Consider the following 19,456-nt stretch of genomic DNA (forward strand, 5'->3'; position numbering starts at 1 on the left):
TACAGTAGCCTGCTATTAGGTCCCTGTATGCTGCCATGGAAATAACAGTAAAGTACCATTCAGTGTATCATTCATATTGTATTGTTAAATATAAAAAAAAATAAGACTGAGAATATTCTGCAGTAATAAGTACTATACTGAGATACCCAATAGGAGCAGGAATGTAATTATAAAAAACAAGTTTGCATTATACTGTTGACATCAACTACTCTGACACAGTTATCTCTAATGGCAATGGAGAAAACAAAATCAGTATCTGTTTGACACTTTACACTTCTGAAAACTAACATACTATGCCATAATGCATTGCTAAAATATTTAAAATGTTAGTTATAAATCTTCCTCTCTGTTATGAATTAAGGAGGAAATACCTACATGTCTGAGCTCTACTTAACTGACCCAGCCATTTTATATAGACACTGTTACTGCTACCTATTGCAATAACATAAAGTGTGAAAAACTAAGTTAGTATCATACGGTATTAGATTTTTATTCAAGTTTATATTGAACATTACCAAGTTTGACATTTTGTTCCAGGAGGTCAAGATTCATCCATGTGAATTTTGAGAAAGTCTAGAAGGTCACTACTCTTCCTTAGAACACAGTCCAAGACTGTGAAGTTCCCTGAAAGGTATGAATAAATTGGGACGGATACTATTTTGTTGCAATGACGATTTCAGAAAGAATTCAAAGAATCACTGATACAATCAAGATATCAAAGTCACATAACTGAACAGCAGGCATATAATAAACAGGCCAACATAACCATGGTTGAAAGGAGTTTCATTTCATAACTAGTGTAATCAGCTGCACATACCGGCCACCGTCACAGCTTAAGTGTAAAATACACAAAGTTGGTACAACGTGTACAAGATGCTTGTGCACAACCTCTGTTTGAGTTGCATGGATGGAAGACATTTGCAAAATGTGAGAATCAGACCCACATTCCCCAGAGGTGGTTTGTCTCCTTTTTTATTTTCTCCAAGTCTTGTGGGTTTCTAATACCATGACAGGAATGGACCCCATTGCTAAGTCAATGTATGATTAAAATTCATGAAATTAGTATTGTTTCAATCTTTGATGTTAGCCAGAAGTGCCCTTTGGAGCGCCCACAATGTGTGTAATATGACTCCTTCTGCAATTCATACAGAGGTACATGTATAGATAACATATCTAAGTACGATTGTAAACTCTTTTTTATAAGATCTGTTGCTCCTACTACTATTGGAACTGTCTGGGTATCTCTCTTCCAATTCCCCTCATTTCTGCCTGCAGATCCTGGTATTTTATGACTTTGTGCTTCATTGTACGTAAGACACTGTAGTCAATGGGTGGAGCAATTTCAATGATCAATGTTACTTTTGCTTTCTTTTCATGGACTACTTCTTTTGTTTTTGGCACATTCAGTTGCTGCCTGATGTTTATCTACTTCTGGTTTAATTTCCATTCACCCTTGACACATATATGCTTCTGCTAAACCAAGCAGGGAAGTCATCCTAGACTTATTCTCCTCGTGTTTTAAAAATGTCACTAATGTTTAAGTATTGAGAGGTCAGCAGATATGTATGCAGTCATACGATTGCAGATCTATACGTGTAATCAATTTCAAGGAGGCCCATACCTCAACCAGAATGGGGAATATATGATCTTGATATACACTGATTTGTATAAATCATTTGATAAGCATTAAGCATCCTTCTTTTCCTGTCCAACTTATCCAACACCTTTTGGGGTCATGCAATCACTTCAGAACTGTAAGTTAGGACAGGAAGAACAAACTGATTTACAGTTTGGACTTGTTCCTTGATGCCAGCACTGTTTTCAGTCTTCTAAAATATTCCTTACCAAGCTTTATTCACATTTGATCATGTTTTATTGTTGATCCTTCATCAGTTCCCAAATATTTATACACTCTCTCATGTTCAGGTTATCTTATATCACATTCCTGTCCCAAGCTGATGTTTTGTGCTGCAGCTTTCCTGCTTTAATGGTTTGTTGCTCCCTTTTTTAATTTCTCCAAGTCTTTTGAGTTGCTAATACCATGACAGGAATAGACCACATTCCTAAGTCAAGGTATGATTAAAATTCATGAAATGAGTGTTGTTTCAATCTTTGATGTTAGCCAGAAGGGCTCTTCGTAGCACCTACATTACATGTATTGGTAACATATCTAAGTATGATTGCAAATTCTTTTTTATAAGACTCATTGCTTCTTCTAGCATTGGAAATGTCTGGGTGTCCTCCTTCCACATTGCCCTCATTTCTGCCTAAAAATCCTGGTATTTTATGACTTTGTATCTCTTTGTATGTAAGACACTGTAGTCACTGGGTGTAGTTATTTCAATGATCAATGCTACTTTTGTCTTCTTTTCCTGGATTACTATATCTGGTTTTCTCACATCTATTTTTTGAACTGTTGTTAATGGGTGATCACTTGTGATATAAACTTCATACTTTTCTATAATACTTTGTGGCTCATGTTTGCAATGCATCTCAGCTGCTTCAATATTATAATGTTTGCACAATCCCCAGTGCAACAGTCTTGCCATATTACTATGCCTTTCAGTATACAATCCTTCTGCCATTATTATATCACAAGCAGCAGCAAAATGTGCAACTGTTTCCAGTTTTGTTTTACAAAACCTACATTTGCTCGTTTCTCCCACATGTTCAATGGACTTTGTAATCCAACATGTACATAGTCCACTATCATGGGCTGCCAATATTAACCTTTCATCTCTTGGTTTCAATTCACCTTTCCTTAACCATTCCTAGTCGATCCTGATCAACATGAAGTTGTTACAAGAGTTTTCTATACTTACAACTATATTTATGCATTTTCCACATTTCTTGAGTTCTCATCTGCTCTTTCCCCTCATATTCTTTCTTTTGTTTTTTTGGCACATTCAGTTGCTACCTGGTTTTTATCTACTTCTGATTTGATTTCCATTCCTACTTGACACCAATATGCTTCTGCTAAACTAAGCAGGGAAGTCATATTAGACTTCTGCTACTAATGTTTTGAAACTTTCACTACATTTGGATCTTGTGATGTCAGCAGATATGTATACAGTCTGTATGCATATGTATAGTATGATTGTAGATCTATACATGTAATCAATTTCGAGGAGGCCCAACCTCCTTCAGAACGGGAAATATAAAGCCTTAGTATACAATGATTTTTATAAATCATTTGATGAGCATGAAGCATCCTTCTTGTTTTCCTGTCCAACCGATCCAACACCTTTAGAGGCCGGTCAATCACTCCAAAACTGCAACTTAGAACAAGAATAGAAAATTGGTTTATAGCTTGGACTTCGTTCCTAGATGTCAATGCTATTTTCAGTATTAATAATGTATTAGTGTTAACATGTCCTAGCAGACACATCTGTGTAACAATACAGTATGTTGTAAACTGAAAAACATACGTGCTGCTCAGTCTCTAAGACTGCAGTTAGGAACGGGAAGTGATACATTTAATGCTAGCAAAATATGTTGTGATCAAAACAGCAGTGACATCAGAAATAAATACTCACACCATTTCAGGATGCATAGCATATGTGCAGTTATGTGAATATTTAGAGGACTATAGCTTTATCCATCATATGGAGGAGTATGGCACAGTCTGGTAACCGAGTCATGCTGCTAACACATGGCTAATTTAAGCAGATGTCCCCAACAGTTCCAGTAAAGGCACTGAACACCACAAGAGCAGGACATCTACAGATCAAAACCCTATAATGACAAGATTATAATAATATTTGAAAGATTTTACTACAATATCCAGTGTACAATACTTTGCAATTTTCCACAACCTTCAAGAAATACAGAGTTGCTACTTTAACAGTATATTACACAAAAGGATATGGCACAGTAACAGTATGTTACTCACAAACTCTATATTGAGTGTTTTTTTTAATTCAACAATATATTGCCAGCAGGGTGTATCATAATTTCATATCCAAAAATACATTGTCAAATAATGTTTTCTGCAGTCATTTTACATGCTCCAGCTTGCTGTACCATCATGACTGAAAGCAAAGTGACATGTCACTGTTTTGGAAGAGTATGACAGTTCCACATGGCTTTCCAGAAATAAATTAAAAACAATATATTGTCTGTGTTTTCTTTGCACCATAAAGTGCAAAGCAAATCTTACAGCTCCACACAGAAATCTCACCCCATCAGGCAACTCAAAAATAACACTTGTTGCTAGAAAATATAGCAGTATGTTGCTAATAACGTGCATCCTATATGTTTTATTAATTCTGCATGGAAGTGTCAAATGCTAGTTTCTGCAGTTTTCTAAAATGATGTATCTTGCTTCCCCTTCAGGATAAAATCCTATTTCAATTTCAGCATAATTTCCACTATAAATGACACCCTCAAAATGCCCTTCAAAGTATCCCCTACCAGTACTACCTATTTCTAAATTACTGATTATTTACAAGCTATCATCTGGCATTGAAAATGTTTTTTTTTTTAATATATAATTAACTCAATTGTGCAGGAGGTAATTAGGGCATGGCAGCAGAAAAGGGAATGATAAAGCATTAGTATTATGAGAGTTGAACAAGCAGAGTAAGGATGGCTTGGTTGATACGATAACAAAAGGAAAAGTAAAGAAGAAACTAGAGAAACAGAAAAGAGGTGAATCACCGGTATATGCCCATTTAACAATAAAGGTATGGAAAACTGATAAAGAGAGAGGATTGTACTGTAAGGGGAGAAATCTCTAAGAACATAGAAAGAAACAGTAGCAGCAATAGTATATAAGCAAGGTAAGGATCCACTGTCCCATTCCTCCTACACAACGATTTCTGTATCAAATCATGACTATAAATGTTTTATGAAGATAATGACAGAAAAGTTAGATAAGATTGTCCCAGAGATACTACATGAAGATCAGATAGAGTTTCTGTGTATGGGGGCAAGGCCAACATTAAAAACACTTTTCTGATAATGAAGGATGCCCAGCTGGAGAAGAAAAGACTGGCTATACTATCATTAGATAGCAAAAAGGTATTTGTTATGGTGAAATGGAAATACTCATTTGAGTTATTTGTGGAGATGGGGATTCCTGGCCAGTTATGTAAAATGTTAGAATAAATATATCAAGGTGCTAGAGCTTGAGTAAAGGTAAGAACATGACAAGAGAATTGTGGTTACAGAAAGGAACAAATCATGGATGCCCCCTTTCCCCACTGTTATTTGGTATATATTTTGAAACTATTGCAATGGCAATCAGGGAGGCAGAAATATAAGGGTATCAATGGGTAGAAAATGTAAAATATCACTTTATGCAGATGATATCCTGATAACACTGGGAGACTCTGTTAAAGATCTAGGAAAATTGAGGGATATAATTGCTAGTTTTAGTAGTGAGGAGCAATATAAGATGAATCAGGCTAAAACTTAGGCCATAGCTATTAACATGGTTCAGAGAGAATTGCTATGCAATGAACAAGAGGAAATTAAATACTTAAGGAAATAATTAAAGAAAACAGTTAAGGATTCATTGGGGATAACATATCAAAGATTATATGATAAATTGGTAACAACAGGTGGAAAGAATGGAAACATAGAGTAGATATGGATAAAAAATTTCAAGTTTTATAGTTTTATATGAAAATAAGCAGCAATAAGACCATAAACTTAAAACAAATAAATGGAAGACATAATAGAAGCAGGACCTCTGATTAACTCCACACGATTTATTGGAAGATTAAACGCTTTCATCCAAGGATGAAGTAATTTCTGCTTGGACGAAAGCACTTGTCTTCCAATAAATCATGTGGAGTTAATCAAAGGTCCTGCTTCTATTACTTCTTCCATTTATTTATTTTATAGTTTTATATATATATCTATCTATTATATATATATATATATATATATATATATATATATATATATATATATATATATATATATATTTATTTATAGTCAGAACTATTGAACCCAGATCAGGTATTTTGGAAGTACCCCTATGAGGTATACTTGAAGACAGTAAGACAAGTAATGAGGGATTTTTTAGGGGAAAGGGAAGGCCACATGTTTTGTGGGAAGTAGTAACTTTGTCAAAAGATAAGACATTGATATACTAGAAACTTGTGACTATTTACTAGTCTGTCAGGTAGTTAACACGCTTAGACTGACTGATACCGATATTGGGTGGACTGGAAACTGATGATAAGGGAGATGAATGAATGGGTCTATGTTCGGCTACCAAATAAAAAATTCTCAAATGGCTAAATATCACATTTAAAACATCAGAATGAAAATTTACCAAACCGCTACTTCTTCGAAAATGAGATTCATCAAATGGCCATAGCTAGCCAACAACCAGAAAGTGACTCAATGCATAAGGTAAGTGAAGAGAAATCTTTTAAATTTGTCCTAATCCCCACTGTAGTGTGATCTTGGAGTTGGTTTATATATTAATGGGCTGTGTGGGGAGTGTAGACTCCACCTTGGTTTGTTGTGTTTGCAATGTTGGACAACTATGGCCATTCAATAAATTTCATTTTAGTGGTTCGAAAATTTTCTATTCTAATGTTTTAAGCATGATATTTAGTCATTCAAGATTTTTTTTATTCACAAGCCGAACATAGAATGAATGAAGAACTAAGGAGAGGTGAGGATATATGGGAAGTTTGAATTGAATACTCCAGTGCTGAAATTCAGTTGCCACTATTAAAGGAAATGAAGGAGGCTGACAGAAAATCAATTCAAGATGAGGAGTTGAGGCAATGGAAAAAAGATATGTTGTTAATGGGATGAATAAAGAAAGACAGGAAAGAGAAAGCAATGCAATAGAGATGGAAGAGAAGAAAAACTAATGTAAAATATTGGGTGTAAATACTTCAAGGGGCCTTACTGAAAAGCTGAGGAGAGTTACAAGAAGAAGGTGCATGGCCTAATGAAATTGAGTAGGGAATATCAGGGGCTCATAGCTAAATGGGAAAGATTAGTAAGAGTTAAAAAAGAGTGACTAAATTGCCTAGAATTGTGGATGAAATGGGTCAATGAAGGTTAGAAAGACGCATATATAAGGGATTGATATCAAAGGGACTAGAGTCTGTAAGGATGAAAGAAAAAAGGTTGGTAGGAAAAAAATTGTGGGTAAAGGAAATTCAAAAACATGTAACAGAGGGAGAATGGTGGAAGATGATGCAGTTATCCAGATAAGTAACAAAAGCAAGGAAATGTAGAACTTTCACAAGGGAGTGTCTGCACCATTACTTTTATATGCCAGCTAGCATGGCTAGGATGTTCCTAATAGCTGGAGGGCATTGTTGGAGGTATAATGCTGGAGCAAGGGGTACTTGGTTACACATATTTTAGAGGTACCCAAGTTTATGCAAGTTTAAAGAAATTTTAAGATTTTACTAGGGAAAATAGAAGGTAGCGAGCAGGAGCTAACTAAGCAGATATTTTTGTTGGGGACAGATGACCAAATAAGAGATCAAAAGAGAAGATAACAATAATAATTATTATTATAATAATTATGTGTGAAAAATTTTGAGAAAATGGAAGAAGGATAAGTCTCCTACTCGGGGGGGGTGAACAGATAGTTACCTAAGTGGCTTAAAAGGAAAGGGTGGCTGCAAGTTTATTTTTATTTAACATTTGTTAACCAGGGAAGTCCAACTTGGAACAAAGCCAGTTTTCAGTGGGGGCCCAGGGAGAAATGCTCCAAACACACATCTTTGCAATGTGGAAGGAAACTGGAGCACCTGGAGGAAACCCACACAAATGCAAGGGAGGAGATGCAGACTCCGCACAGAAGGCACTCCAGCCGAGAATCAAACCAGAGAACCTCTTGCTGTGAGGTGACAACACTACCACTGCACCATGGATGGACAAGCAGTATAGAATTAAGTAGCAGGACTGGTGGGAGCAGGATGGAGGTAAGTAAAAAGAAGGTGATATACTGGGGAAATATTGCTAGCCCTACAGTTTAATACAAAGTATAAAAAGTGCTTATTAAAGCATTATTACCTTGGAGCATCGATTTATTTGTGCTTGGTGGATACTTCACTTTATTTTCTTAGTTTAATACAATACTTAAGTTTATCTATCCTAATTTTATTGCAGTGTGATAACAGAAAAAAAAAACTTTTGTGTAGTGCAACCATTAGCTTTGGGCTGGCTTCCAATTTAAATTAAGGGAGACATGTGTAATAGAAGGAGAAAGAACCAGCCAGCAGTGAGGGAAGTAATGGCACCATGCACAAGGTTCCCAGTCTAATTTTAATTCTTGCGAGTTTTGTGCACTCATTTAAAAATAGGTATGATATAAGAGCCACAGAGTGAAAGGAAAAGCACAATAGTGCTTGTTCTTAAAACATGATAGAATTATTAGATTCCTTAATCAATTTAGGAATCTGAATAGCATTTGAAAGCTTAATAGTTATTACATTTATAGAGAACCTAGAACAGACCAGATATTTGACAGCATTAGTTGTGATGAAGGAATACTGCCAGATGTCACTTACTCCCCCTGTGCTAAAGAGAAAATAGCCTATGTAACCTGTAATAGTCTATTTCAGTTGGTAGTATTACCTACATGGATCCCCAACTACCTTTCAGAGGTTGATGGATAAAATGTTAAAATCCCACTCACAGCATTCTACATCATACCTGAATGGCAGATCAGGTATGAGGAGGACTGGGAATTATACTTTACAAAAGTGCAAGCAATGCTCAGTTTACCTATGAGCTGTTGATGATCATTTTTTAGCTCACCACTTAACAAAAATTAAATACTAAAAACAGCAAGCCAAAAAACCTAAAAATAACACATTTTTTGCATAGTAGCTCCCCTGCACTCTCATCCCTTGAATTTATATATTCAACTCCACTGTCTCACCACAGAGAAGAAAAGGGAAAAAAGCAGACTTCCATCTCACACAATACAATGTATTGTGGTGAAACCACCACAATGTTAAATTCTCGTACTTCAGCTGACCAAGTATAAGTGCAGTGAACACCCATAGGTGAGCTATGCTAGAATATATATGACCGGCAAGCTTGGCTGTGAATCCTAAGAAAAGTAAATTGGGCATGGTGGAAGCCAACTATTAAGATATTGTATCGGCAGAGGGTGGTAAGACAACAAGTAGAAAACAACAACGCCATAAGAACTGCCCTGTATCCTCTTCCAGCAGACAGATGAATGCCTTCTTTGGATTAGCCGGGTACTACAGAATATTTATGTCTAATTTTGCAAATATTGCCTGCCTTTTGCCCAACTTCATAAAAGTGAAACTTCCTGTCAAGATGAAATAGCCTCTTGAAGCAAACAGAATGATCCTATGTTCTGTAACTGTGTTGGTTTCTTCTCACTTTACTAAAGAGTGTACGCTGTGTATATATACATTGGAGGTAGGTTTGAGGCAGTGCTATTTGTAACACATTCAAGGTGAGGAGCACTCTATGTGCTATACTAAAAAGTTGAGCAATGTAGAAATATTCTACCATTGAAAGCTATAAAGTGGGTCTTCCCTGTCATAAAGTGCTAATTGTTAGACAGGCACATCAGTTTTGATAACAGATCATGGCATTTTCCTAACTAAACAAACTGATGGCAATATAAAGTTGTATTTGTGGGCACTTTCCCTTCAAACCTTCCAGTATACAGTGACCTATTGGCTCAGCGTAGCCAGCTAAAATACTGCTAGATTGTTGAAAGATGATAACCTATTGTTATGAATCTAAAACTCTTGTTTTTGTGCTATGAAGGACAATAATCATATCATATTGGTTCTAGAGAAGTATAGATAATGTATCTTTAGTTTTGTGTTGCAGTGTGAGTGAAAACTCTTTATTAGCTAGATAGGAATTAGATTGTATTTGCCTCCTTCTTCTCCTTTTGGCTTTTCCCATTAGGGGTCACCACAGTGGAACAACGGTCCGCAGAAACTGTAGTATAAAGAGGAGTAGCCTGAAGGGCTAGTATCAGGAAGTTAGTTCCTCACTTGGAGGATCATCTGAAGGAAATGTCTGGAAACATGGCATTTGGGGCTAACCTACAGAGTATACATTGTGAAAGAACCTGATTATATTGCTGGAAGCTGGGCCTAGGAGAGGCCTGTAGCCTTGGACTTTCTTTTCCTCAAAAGTCTGCCTGTTTCCTACTGAACATTGTTAGCAAGAGATAACAAAATGTACTGTTTTCTTTATTTTGAAATGAAAACTAAGAGAGCAGTTATATTGTTTTATTGACATAATGGTTAAGGTGTACGCCTCCCATCCACAAGTTGCAAGGTTCGATCCTGACCTCCTGCCATTGCCTGCATGGAGTTTGCATGTTCTGCTTTCATCTCTGTGTGATTCCTCCCAACTCCCAAAAGCATGCTGAGTGTTTCCACCTCAAACTCACTCAAGAATAGAGTTGGGGCAGCAGAAAATGTTCTAGATGCTTTCTATGAGGGGAAGAGATGTATAGACCAACCACTTTGAGCATCAGATGTGGTGCCCAATATCCTCCAGATACAACACAGATCATAGACTGCACACCATGTCAGGTATTGTCACTTGATGTTGTAAAAACTATCACTAGGTAATTTTTGCACATTGACTGCTGTTGTTTAAAAATGAGCATTGGTATTTGTCAGTAATTAAGTGGTTTGAGGTTCCAGCCAACTCCAACCTATGCCAGAGACTCCTGCTAAAGGTGCGAAGGGTCTATGTGCCCCTACTGTCCAGTGTGTGCTCACCATAAAGCTCAGCAGTACAGGGTCAATAAGCTATTGGTCAGCCGGTGTCCAATTGCCAACTTGGGTTGCCCTGGATAGCTCTGTTAGAGTGAAAGCTTGACATAAAACCTACCAACTTGCAAAAGATAAGCTAAGGACTGTTAAGCGTAATATAGGTTCAGTGACAGGACAGAGCATGGAAGTGGATGACATGATGGTAAAAAGGAGGTGTTTGTGTGGTTTAGGGTTTAACACCCTGTGTCACTATGCTGAGTCTATGGAGTTAGTATATATGAGATAGGGAGTTTTGGTCATTGCAATACTGTTTCTGCTTTTTAGTAGATGTAGATAAGTTGAGGTAGTTTAGTAGTAATGTTGCTTTAATATGTGCTGAATGGGAATAGTGTTTGCTGCAGACTGGTAAGTGCAGATTTTAAGTTTTTGATATGTGTGCATGTGGTCAAAGAGCATGCCACTGTTGCCTGAATACCACTTGTTAGAAACAGAAGGTAGGTAGAGCACACTGAATGTTTAGACATGTATTGCCCTAAGAAATGGAGGTGACTGAATTTTGATCTTTAAAATGAAGTGTGACTCTTGTCAATTTGAACTGCACTATTTTGACTGGGACACCCCCAAAATTGAAATGAAGCTTGTCAGATATTGTATATCTAAGTTGTAGTAAAGCCTTGAGTCCACGCCTCATAAGGTGTTATGGGGAAAGCTAATGGCCTGGGGAGAGTGACTGAACATAAACTCACGAAGAGCAGGAATAGATAAGCAAATGGTAGCAGTTATGAACAATTGTCATACAAAAATATAGTGAGTTGTAGACTGTTACATTTTTCTGCACTGTCTGAACTTTTTGCAGAGAAAAAAATATCATTGCTGAATATGATAGTCATTTTGTTAGAGACACAAATGGCATAACAATGCCAAACATTAAATGAAATGCTGTATTGTAGTGCACTCTGATCATACTTGGCCTTTAAGAGACACTGCCACCATATGACATCTTGAATAAACATGACACCCTAGCTGCCTACAAATTAAACCTGGAAGATTGGATGGGCACTCATAAATTCACTCCAGGAGTGCCCTGCTTTGCCCTTCTTGAGAAGGAACGGTGAAAGCATGATGCAGGGTATTGGCAAGCTCTAAATGGCCTTGTGACTCATTTGCCTTATGTTTCCTATGATCCAATCATCCTATGTTCTTATGAACATAAACATTGCCATACTCACTGAGTGGGAATGGAATACTGATTTAAATATGTACTAAATATGTACTGTCTACTGCTTTTAGGATGCACTACAATGAACTCTCTATAGTTCTCCTATTTTGTTTTGTTGTACCACATGAGCATGGAAAATTAAGTCCCAAGTGATAATGAATCCTGAAATATAATCTCACTTTAATACTTATAAAGAAAAAAGGCCTGCACCCCCAAGAGATGGATTCACTGATGTTTGTAAAAACAAGTTCTTCTCAGGCGTATACTTCCAGCAGATTACTCATATATTGTAAACAAAATATTTTGTTGCTTTTAACTGATCACTGTTACAGCAAACATGGTGTGCATATGTTGACCTCATTTTATTTTTAGGTTTCTGCCAGAAATACCATGAACACTGTGATCAGGGCATCCTTTTGACTTGTAACCAACACTCTAAAATGCTGAATAGCTACACTGTCTTTTTTTCTTCCATCTACAGTAAACTCTCAGTTAACCAGCACCCATGGGGATTGGTGGATGCTGGATAACTGTAGTTTCTGGTTGCTTGAGAGTTGCTATTAAAATAGGCCTGACTAATACTGTACCCTATACTATTTGTTTGGTTTGACTTGTTCTCAGGTTGGGGTGAGAGAGAATTTATTCCTGTCTTTCTTTTTAAAACTCTAAAACTCTAAAAACATAATGTATGTTTCTGCGGGGGGAAACAGAAAGTGCAACACATGAAAATTGTACTGTATTTCTTCGATTTTTTTTTATTTTTTATTTTTTAACTGGTTGCTTGAGTTCCAGTTAACTGAGAGTTTACTGTACTTTACTGAAGGCATATATGGGTAGATCTGTTAGTCTGTGACAGGAGTTGTCATAACATAAATGGTATAAATTTAGATTAACTGTATTGTTACAACTATAACTCAGTAGTCTTAAAATAAGTTTGCAAAGGTTTGGCAAGCAGCTTTAAATAAGCAATAATACCCAATCATAGAGTCTGCAGCTTTTTTCTCTGTTCTTAATATACTGCATTTTCATTCCACAGAATGTTTGTTAAATTGGGATGTACAGAAATAGCTGTCAAATATGTTTCAGTGTCAAAATAATAATACTGCTTTAATTCTGTAGCCACATTATCTCTTGGGATGAGTGTTCTAATTTCAGACCGAGAGCACACCAAGCACTACAGCACAAACATAAACATCTACATTTCTGTTCTTTCTTAATTTGTTTATTGCTCAAAGTCCTGGTGAACATCTTTCAGTTTCTGTAGCATGTTTCAGCTTTTTAATTTGCTAAGAATGTTGAGGGAACCCTTTGAAATAAAATGTGCAATTACTTAAATAGGCAAACTGAATATTAAAAATAAGAGTGAAAGCCAAGAAAAATGATTTTAGAAGATTAACTGGTACAAAAAAGGAATAAGAAAAACTGATATTTACAGAGAAGAATGATATGAAACAGCAGCACTGAAAGAAACGTTTGCAAATTCAGTGAACTGTGTATCAGCTATAATAAATACATTTAGGGATTCCTAGGATTTTTAGATATGAAATAGTGGCACTAAATTTTGCAGGTCTTTTTATTTTAATTTTGTTTATTTGACACTTGTTATTCGGGACAGTCCCACTGGGTTACATAACCCATTTTCAGCAGAGGCCAAGGGAGAAAAGCTCCACATTTAGAAGTTTAGCTACATACACAAACTTACAATAATTACAACCAAAATGTTAGTTAAAAGACTTTGCACAATGCATTTATTTTATTTATTTGACATTTGTTTACCAGGGAAGTCCAACTGGGTGCAAGTCCATTTTCAGCAGAGGCCCAGGAAGAAAAGCTCCACAGTACAACATGAGAAGAATTACAAATCAACATTGGTTCAAAAGACTAAGACAATCACACAGGAGTACAACTTGTGGATACAATAAAGAAGAAAATAAGCAAATATAAAGAAACAATAAAGTTGAACATACATTATATAGAATATAGTTCCTGATATGTATGTTACATAATAATGAAAGAAAAATATATTACAAAATAAGTAATAAGTCCTAAAAACTATATACACTTTCTGGCAAGAGACTTAGTGAATTTCAATCATAATTTCAGGGATAGATAAAGGTTAGTGTAAGAATAGAGAGAAGGAACATTAGAAGGTTAAGAAATTATAAAAAGGTTAGGCTAGAAAGAAGGCAATGCAGGAAGAGAAGCAGGATAGATCAAGAAAAGTCTATTACGACTGGAGAAATGGGAATGGATAAGAGTACTAACTACTCTGATATACTGAATATACAGATGCTCATTTCAACTTGTGCTCAGTTATATGGACTTTCATTCCTAGGATTCCACAACATTTTGTTTAGACTGCATTCCCACACTCCTTCTGACTCAAAGTATGTGTCATTGTTTTCTCTCTTCTTGACATCTGGTGTATTGCATAAGGGAAGACTGATTTAATCTCTTGTTTTCTGTGCCTCTGCGTGCTAAGTACATTTCAGTTTCTTTTACATGCTATCCTTTAAGAAAGAGGTTATGTTGTTTTAGGAAATGAATAAAAGTTTCTAAATATTACTTGTATGACCACATTTGTTTTTTGAATTAAACTATAATGAAGTTAAGCCACTGATTGAAGCATGCAGACACAACAAAGGCTACCTCAGCCAAGGAACTGCACATCGAGTTTCATTGCACAGACAGTGTCAGGAAAATTGGAGTATAGCTCAGATGCTTGGCTGGGCAGCACAGTTGTGTGGCAGTAAGCATTGCTACCACAAGGATCCTTGTTCCTCTGGTTTAGTTTCCATGTGAGTTGCCTTCTGTGTAGAATCTGCATGTCCTGTTTGTGACTATCTGAGTTTCTGATAGGGTTGCTAATTTCCTCCCAAATTGGTGAATATCCTTATCCTTCCAAATTGTCTGTGTGTGTGTGTGTGTGTATGTGTGTGTGTGTGTGTGTGTGTGTGTGTGTGTGTGTGTGTGTGTGTCTGTGTGCGTGTGTGCGTGTGTGTGTGTGTGTGTGTGTGTGTGTGTGTGTGTGTGTGTGTGTGTGTGTGTGTGCGTGTTTGTGTGTGTACGAGCATGTGTGCGTGTGTTTGTGTGCGCATGCGCGCGCGCGTGTGTGTGTGTGTGTCTGTGTGTGTGTGTGTGTGTGTGTGTGTGTGTGTGTGTGTGTGTGTGTGTGTGTGTCTGCGCGTGAGCACGCTCATGTATGGTGTTTGTGTGCGTGTGTGTGTGTGTGTGTGTGTGTGTGTGTGTGCGCGCGTGTGTGTTTGCGCGCATGCACGCTCATGTATGGGCATCCCATGATGAAGTACCATTGTGAAGATTGGGTAAAGATAGATGAAGACTGCCAGCCTGGCCAGATCGAAATTTGGGGATAATTCTGTCATCTGTAAATATTAATGTAAACCACAGGCTTGTTGTCTCAAATGGTAAAAATAGTGTTACATGTGGAACTGGAAAAAATGTAACAACAGTGCACTCTACTGACCAAGTAAAGCATGTTGTGACCCTTTGATGTTAAAACTCTGAGCCAGTAAGTCTTAAGTGAGGCATCCTGCCTATTGTTTTAAGGTCAGAGTTAATGGCCAGAATATGCATGCATAATGTACCTTATTGCTCTGGTTTCTGCCCAGAGATGAAGAATGTAAATGTAGTTTCTGTTTGCCTGGGAACCCAGGGATGTGTGAAGAATGATGTAATGTGAACCAGGAATGTGATTTTAAAAACAGAGAGAATCAGAGAGCATTAAGCATTTTTGTCTTGACCATCCAACTCATCAGCACTGTCTTGCTCTATATGTAAGTTTATCTTAGACTTGTGTTTTCTCTTAGAATTAGCTAGAAACTAGAAATATTAGACAAAGTGTTTTCCCTATGATGTCAGAATTGTACTACTGAATTATTTTAAGTATTTCTCTGCGATCTCTGAACTCTTGACTAGCACTGTGTACTACAAAGTATTGTCCTGTCTTTTGACTATTTGTTATTAAATATTTTTAAACCCTTTCATCTGTGGCTGTTTTGTAGAGATAATGTAAGCTCTTTACAATACTTGCATGCCTTTGGTAAAATTGTACAAAGCCACTCCAATAGCTTTAGCCCTGGGTATACTACCAATTGGATAATAATATTGCACAGTAATAATTAGACACCCTTCCCTTTTAAGGTCCTTTGAGTAGCTGATAAATATCAGTGGGTGGTGGCAGCTGGTACTACCGTATAGTCTGGGAAAAAGGGGCACAGCTGGATAACCTGTGCCATCCTTCCCCACGAGTGTCTGTGTGGTTGTATAAACTCTTCTCAAAGTGTGTGCATGTGTGTGTGTGTGTGTGTGTGTGTGTGTGTGTGTGTGTGTGTGTGTGTGTGTGTCTGTGTGTGTGTGCCAGCTACTTGGGCAGGGACATGAAGCACTGGTTGGACAGAGGTTTTAGCTGGAGGTTTTAGCTTGCCCACTAGGCTGAGATCTGGACCCTATAGCTGTGCCAGTGGGGAGTCTTTTTGGGGACCTGGAGAGCAAGGGAGCGAACAGCCCCAGACTGACTGTGATCTCTGTGTGCTCTTAAGGGAAACTGCACTTTACTGTGTGTATTTATTATCCTTCCTCCTATATGAAATGCCCCTCACTGGTGTTAGTGGTGAGGATTGAGGCTCCTTGATTTCTGGGCAGGGCACGGGCGTCAGAACCACCAAGGATTAATTTCCTCATAAACCTTGAATAAGATAACACTGGTAACAGAAAGTGAATGAATGGAAGAAAAGTAGAAAGCCCAACAGGAATGTAAGGATACAGATTTACTAAAAGCAGAAAACTGTTGTCCCACATTTTGCACATACCGCTGAAATATTCTCCAGTCCCCCTAAGCATTCTGTCTACTTATTTTTCTGTGTTTCTTATGACAAATATGCTGCAGAAGAAATGGGGAGAGATATAGAAAAGCCATAACATGTTTTAGAAGTCATGGTAGCACTGTGAGCCATAATCACTGCCCAAGCCTTTCTGAAGTTCACAACTGGAAAGGAAAAAGTATAGTGACAAAAACTTCTTGGCCATGTATCTACTAACACAGAACTTCATACGGGGGACATGGCCATGAAGAAATGGTGTAACAGTATGTTGAGGAAGCTTTTCAGGAAATCACTTATACTGACAGGACATTTTAAGTAAAACCAAGTTAAAGTGAACTAAATCAGCCCAGCAAGTAATAAAACATTGTATCCTAATTGAAACAGAATTTTTAGTGAAGAAAAATCATTTAAAATAAGCAAAATCCCCATAAGTTTGTGAAGAAACAGAGAAAACTGCATTACAGAATGAGCTCAAGAAAACTGTCATAAGGAGAATCTGCCTTAAGAAAAGATGTGCAACAATTAATGCAGGAGCTAAACATAAAAACAGAATTATTTGAGAACAAAACTGACAATATACAACAAAACTATTACACACTATAATATCTCAGCATGACACCCAAATAAAAGAAATAGAAAATGGGTTACATGACTTGATTGGACAACTTAAGGAGAGGAATATCAAATACAATTTTTATTAAAACAAAATACATCTCTAATAGAGAAGATGGGAGATACAGAAAACAGACAGGGATGAAATAATATTGGAATATTTGGAATATGAGAGAATCTTGAAGGAAATTATATGGTAAGTGTTTAAACAACAGGCCTTTCGAAACAGTAACTCAAAAGGTAGTGCTCTTGTCTTTGGTGCCAAAGGCTGTGGGTTCTATTCCAACACCAGATAGTTGGCTTCATTTTCCAATACTGAAACTGCAGTGCAGCACTTACCAACAGAATAGGGGAAGCTTCCTGCTACTCTGGACAAATTTCCCCTGGTCAGTATCAATACCACACTGAGTCTCTCCTTAAAAGAGACCACTGGCTTATTGGGATTAGCTTGGTCAATAAAGCGTAAGTAAATAAAATAAAATAAAATTAAAAAAAAACATTAAAACTGATTGAAATGCTGTCTTGTGGCATTCAGATGGTTCACCAAGCTATAAGACCAATCCTAGATACAAAGTAAACAGAAACACAAGATGTATAATTGTTAAATTTCTATCCTGTTTAGACAAGGAATTGGTGTTGATATCTGCAAGGTACATTTCTACTATGAAACACTGATTTCCAAAATCCTAAGGATCCAAAACAGTGAAAAATAATGCCAAAAAGGCAAAAAATTCATTATAATTGTTTTTGGGGAGAGGGGGCAATCCCTCCCACAGCCTTGAACTTATATTTACCAACTTCACAGTTGCACCAACTCGAAGAAGGGAGAAATTTCCCAAAAGAAGTCAAACATTGCCAGTACAATTGTCCACCAGCAATGATTTCTTTTAGAAAAACAGAGTTCAAGTTTATGTTCCTCTGTGTTTTTTTTTTCTGACTACTCACACCCAAGGAGTTTTAATTTGATCATCTGTAGAGAAGCCACAAGGAACAGCACTTTCATAAAAGTTGGTACAAATGCTAGCAAATTTGAAAATGACTACTGTATTCAGTGAAAATAATTGAAAAAAAAGAAATTGACTTAGCCTTTGGTGAAAACTTTGAGAGAAAAAAAAATAATGTAAAAGCTCAACTCATTTTTCCAGCAAAAATAAAAGTACATTTGGCATCAGGTGCTAAAATGTTTACTATGCTAGAACAGGCAGCTAGTTTTGTAATATACCATAAACTGATTCCAGAAAGTGAGTCAATGGAATGGACAACTATTATCACTTATCTGATAAGGAGAGCTGGACTGTGGGGGCATCAAAGAAAACAACAAATGGACATTAACATTCCAACTCTCAAAGAAGGAAAGAACACCTAAGAACACAAACTGTTCCAATATAAAATAAAAAATAACAAAACAAGTTAAAGGACGGGAAAAAATTAGCTGCTAAGTGCAGTATTTTTTGACAGATAAACAGTTAAAGTTAATGCATACACTTAGTGTAGTTTTTCTGAGTGAATAGATAGCACAATCATTGCGGTAGGGCTGTTCTTGAATTAGAAAGTGTACACATAGCGTACATGTTGTGCTAACCTTTATGAATCTGGCCTAAAATAATTGTCTTGCCAACAGAGTATTTAGCTACCAAAGAATCGTGTAGATTGAGCTAAACTGTCCAAATATATTAATATATTGTACACTAATATGTTGAAAGTCATATATAAGTTAATTGACAACAATTAGTTCTAAATATAGTCAAATCATCTGATATTTAATACATATTCATATAAAAATGACAAATTAAGATGACTTTACTTAATCTCACAGCTTGCATAGACATTCATGAATGCATGATTAGTGACTATATAACAAAAATGTTTTTACTATGTTTCTGTCTTCAATAAAACACTTTTTGTAATATGTAATTTAATCACCTCTGAAAAAAATGGGCATTAATTGGAATGCAAACACAAGAAGTAGATTCTGAAGAGAAAATCAATCTTTGTAAAAATGCTGTGCCTGACAGCATAAGCATTCCAGAAAGAACAGATGTGATAAGACTGTCTTGTATTATAAGCTT

The sequence above is a fragment of the Protopterus annectens genome, chromosome 12.part0, assembly GCF_019279795.1.
Source record: "Protopterus annectens isolate FY-2018-M chromosome 12.part0, PAN1.0, whole genome shotgun sequence".
Taxonomy (NCBI): domain Eukaryota; kingdom Metazoa; phylum Chordata; order Ceratodontiformes; family Protopteridae; genus Protopterus; species Protopterus annectens.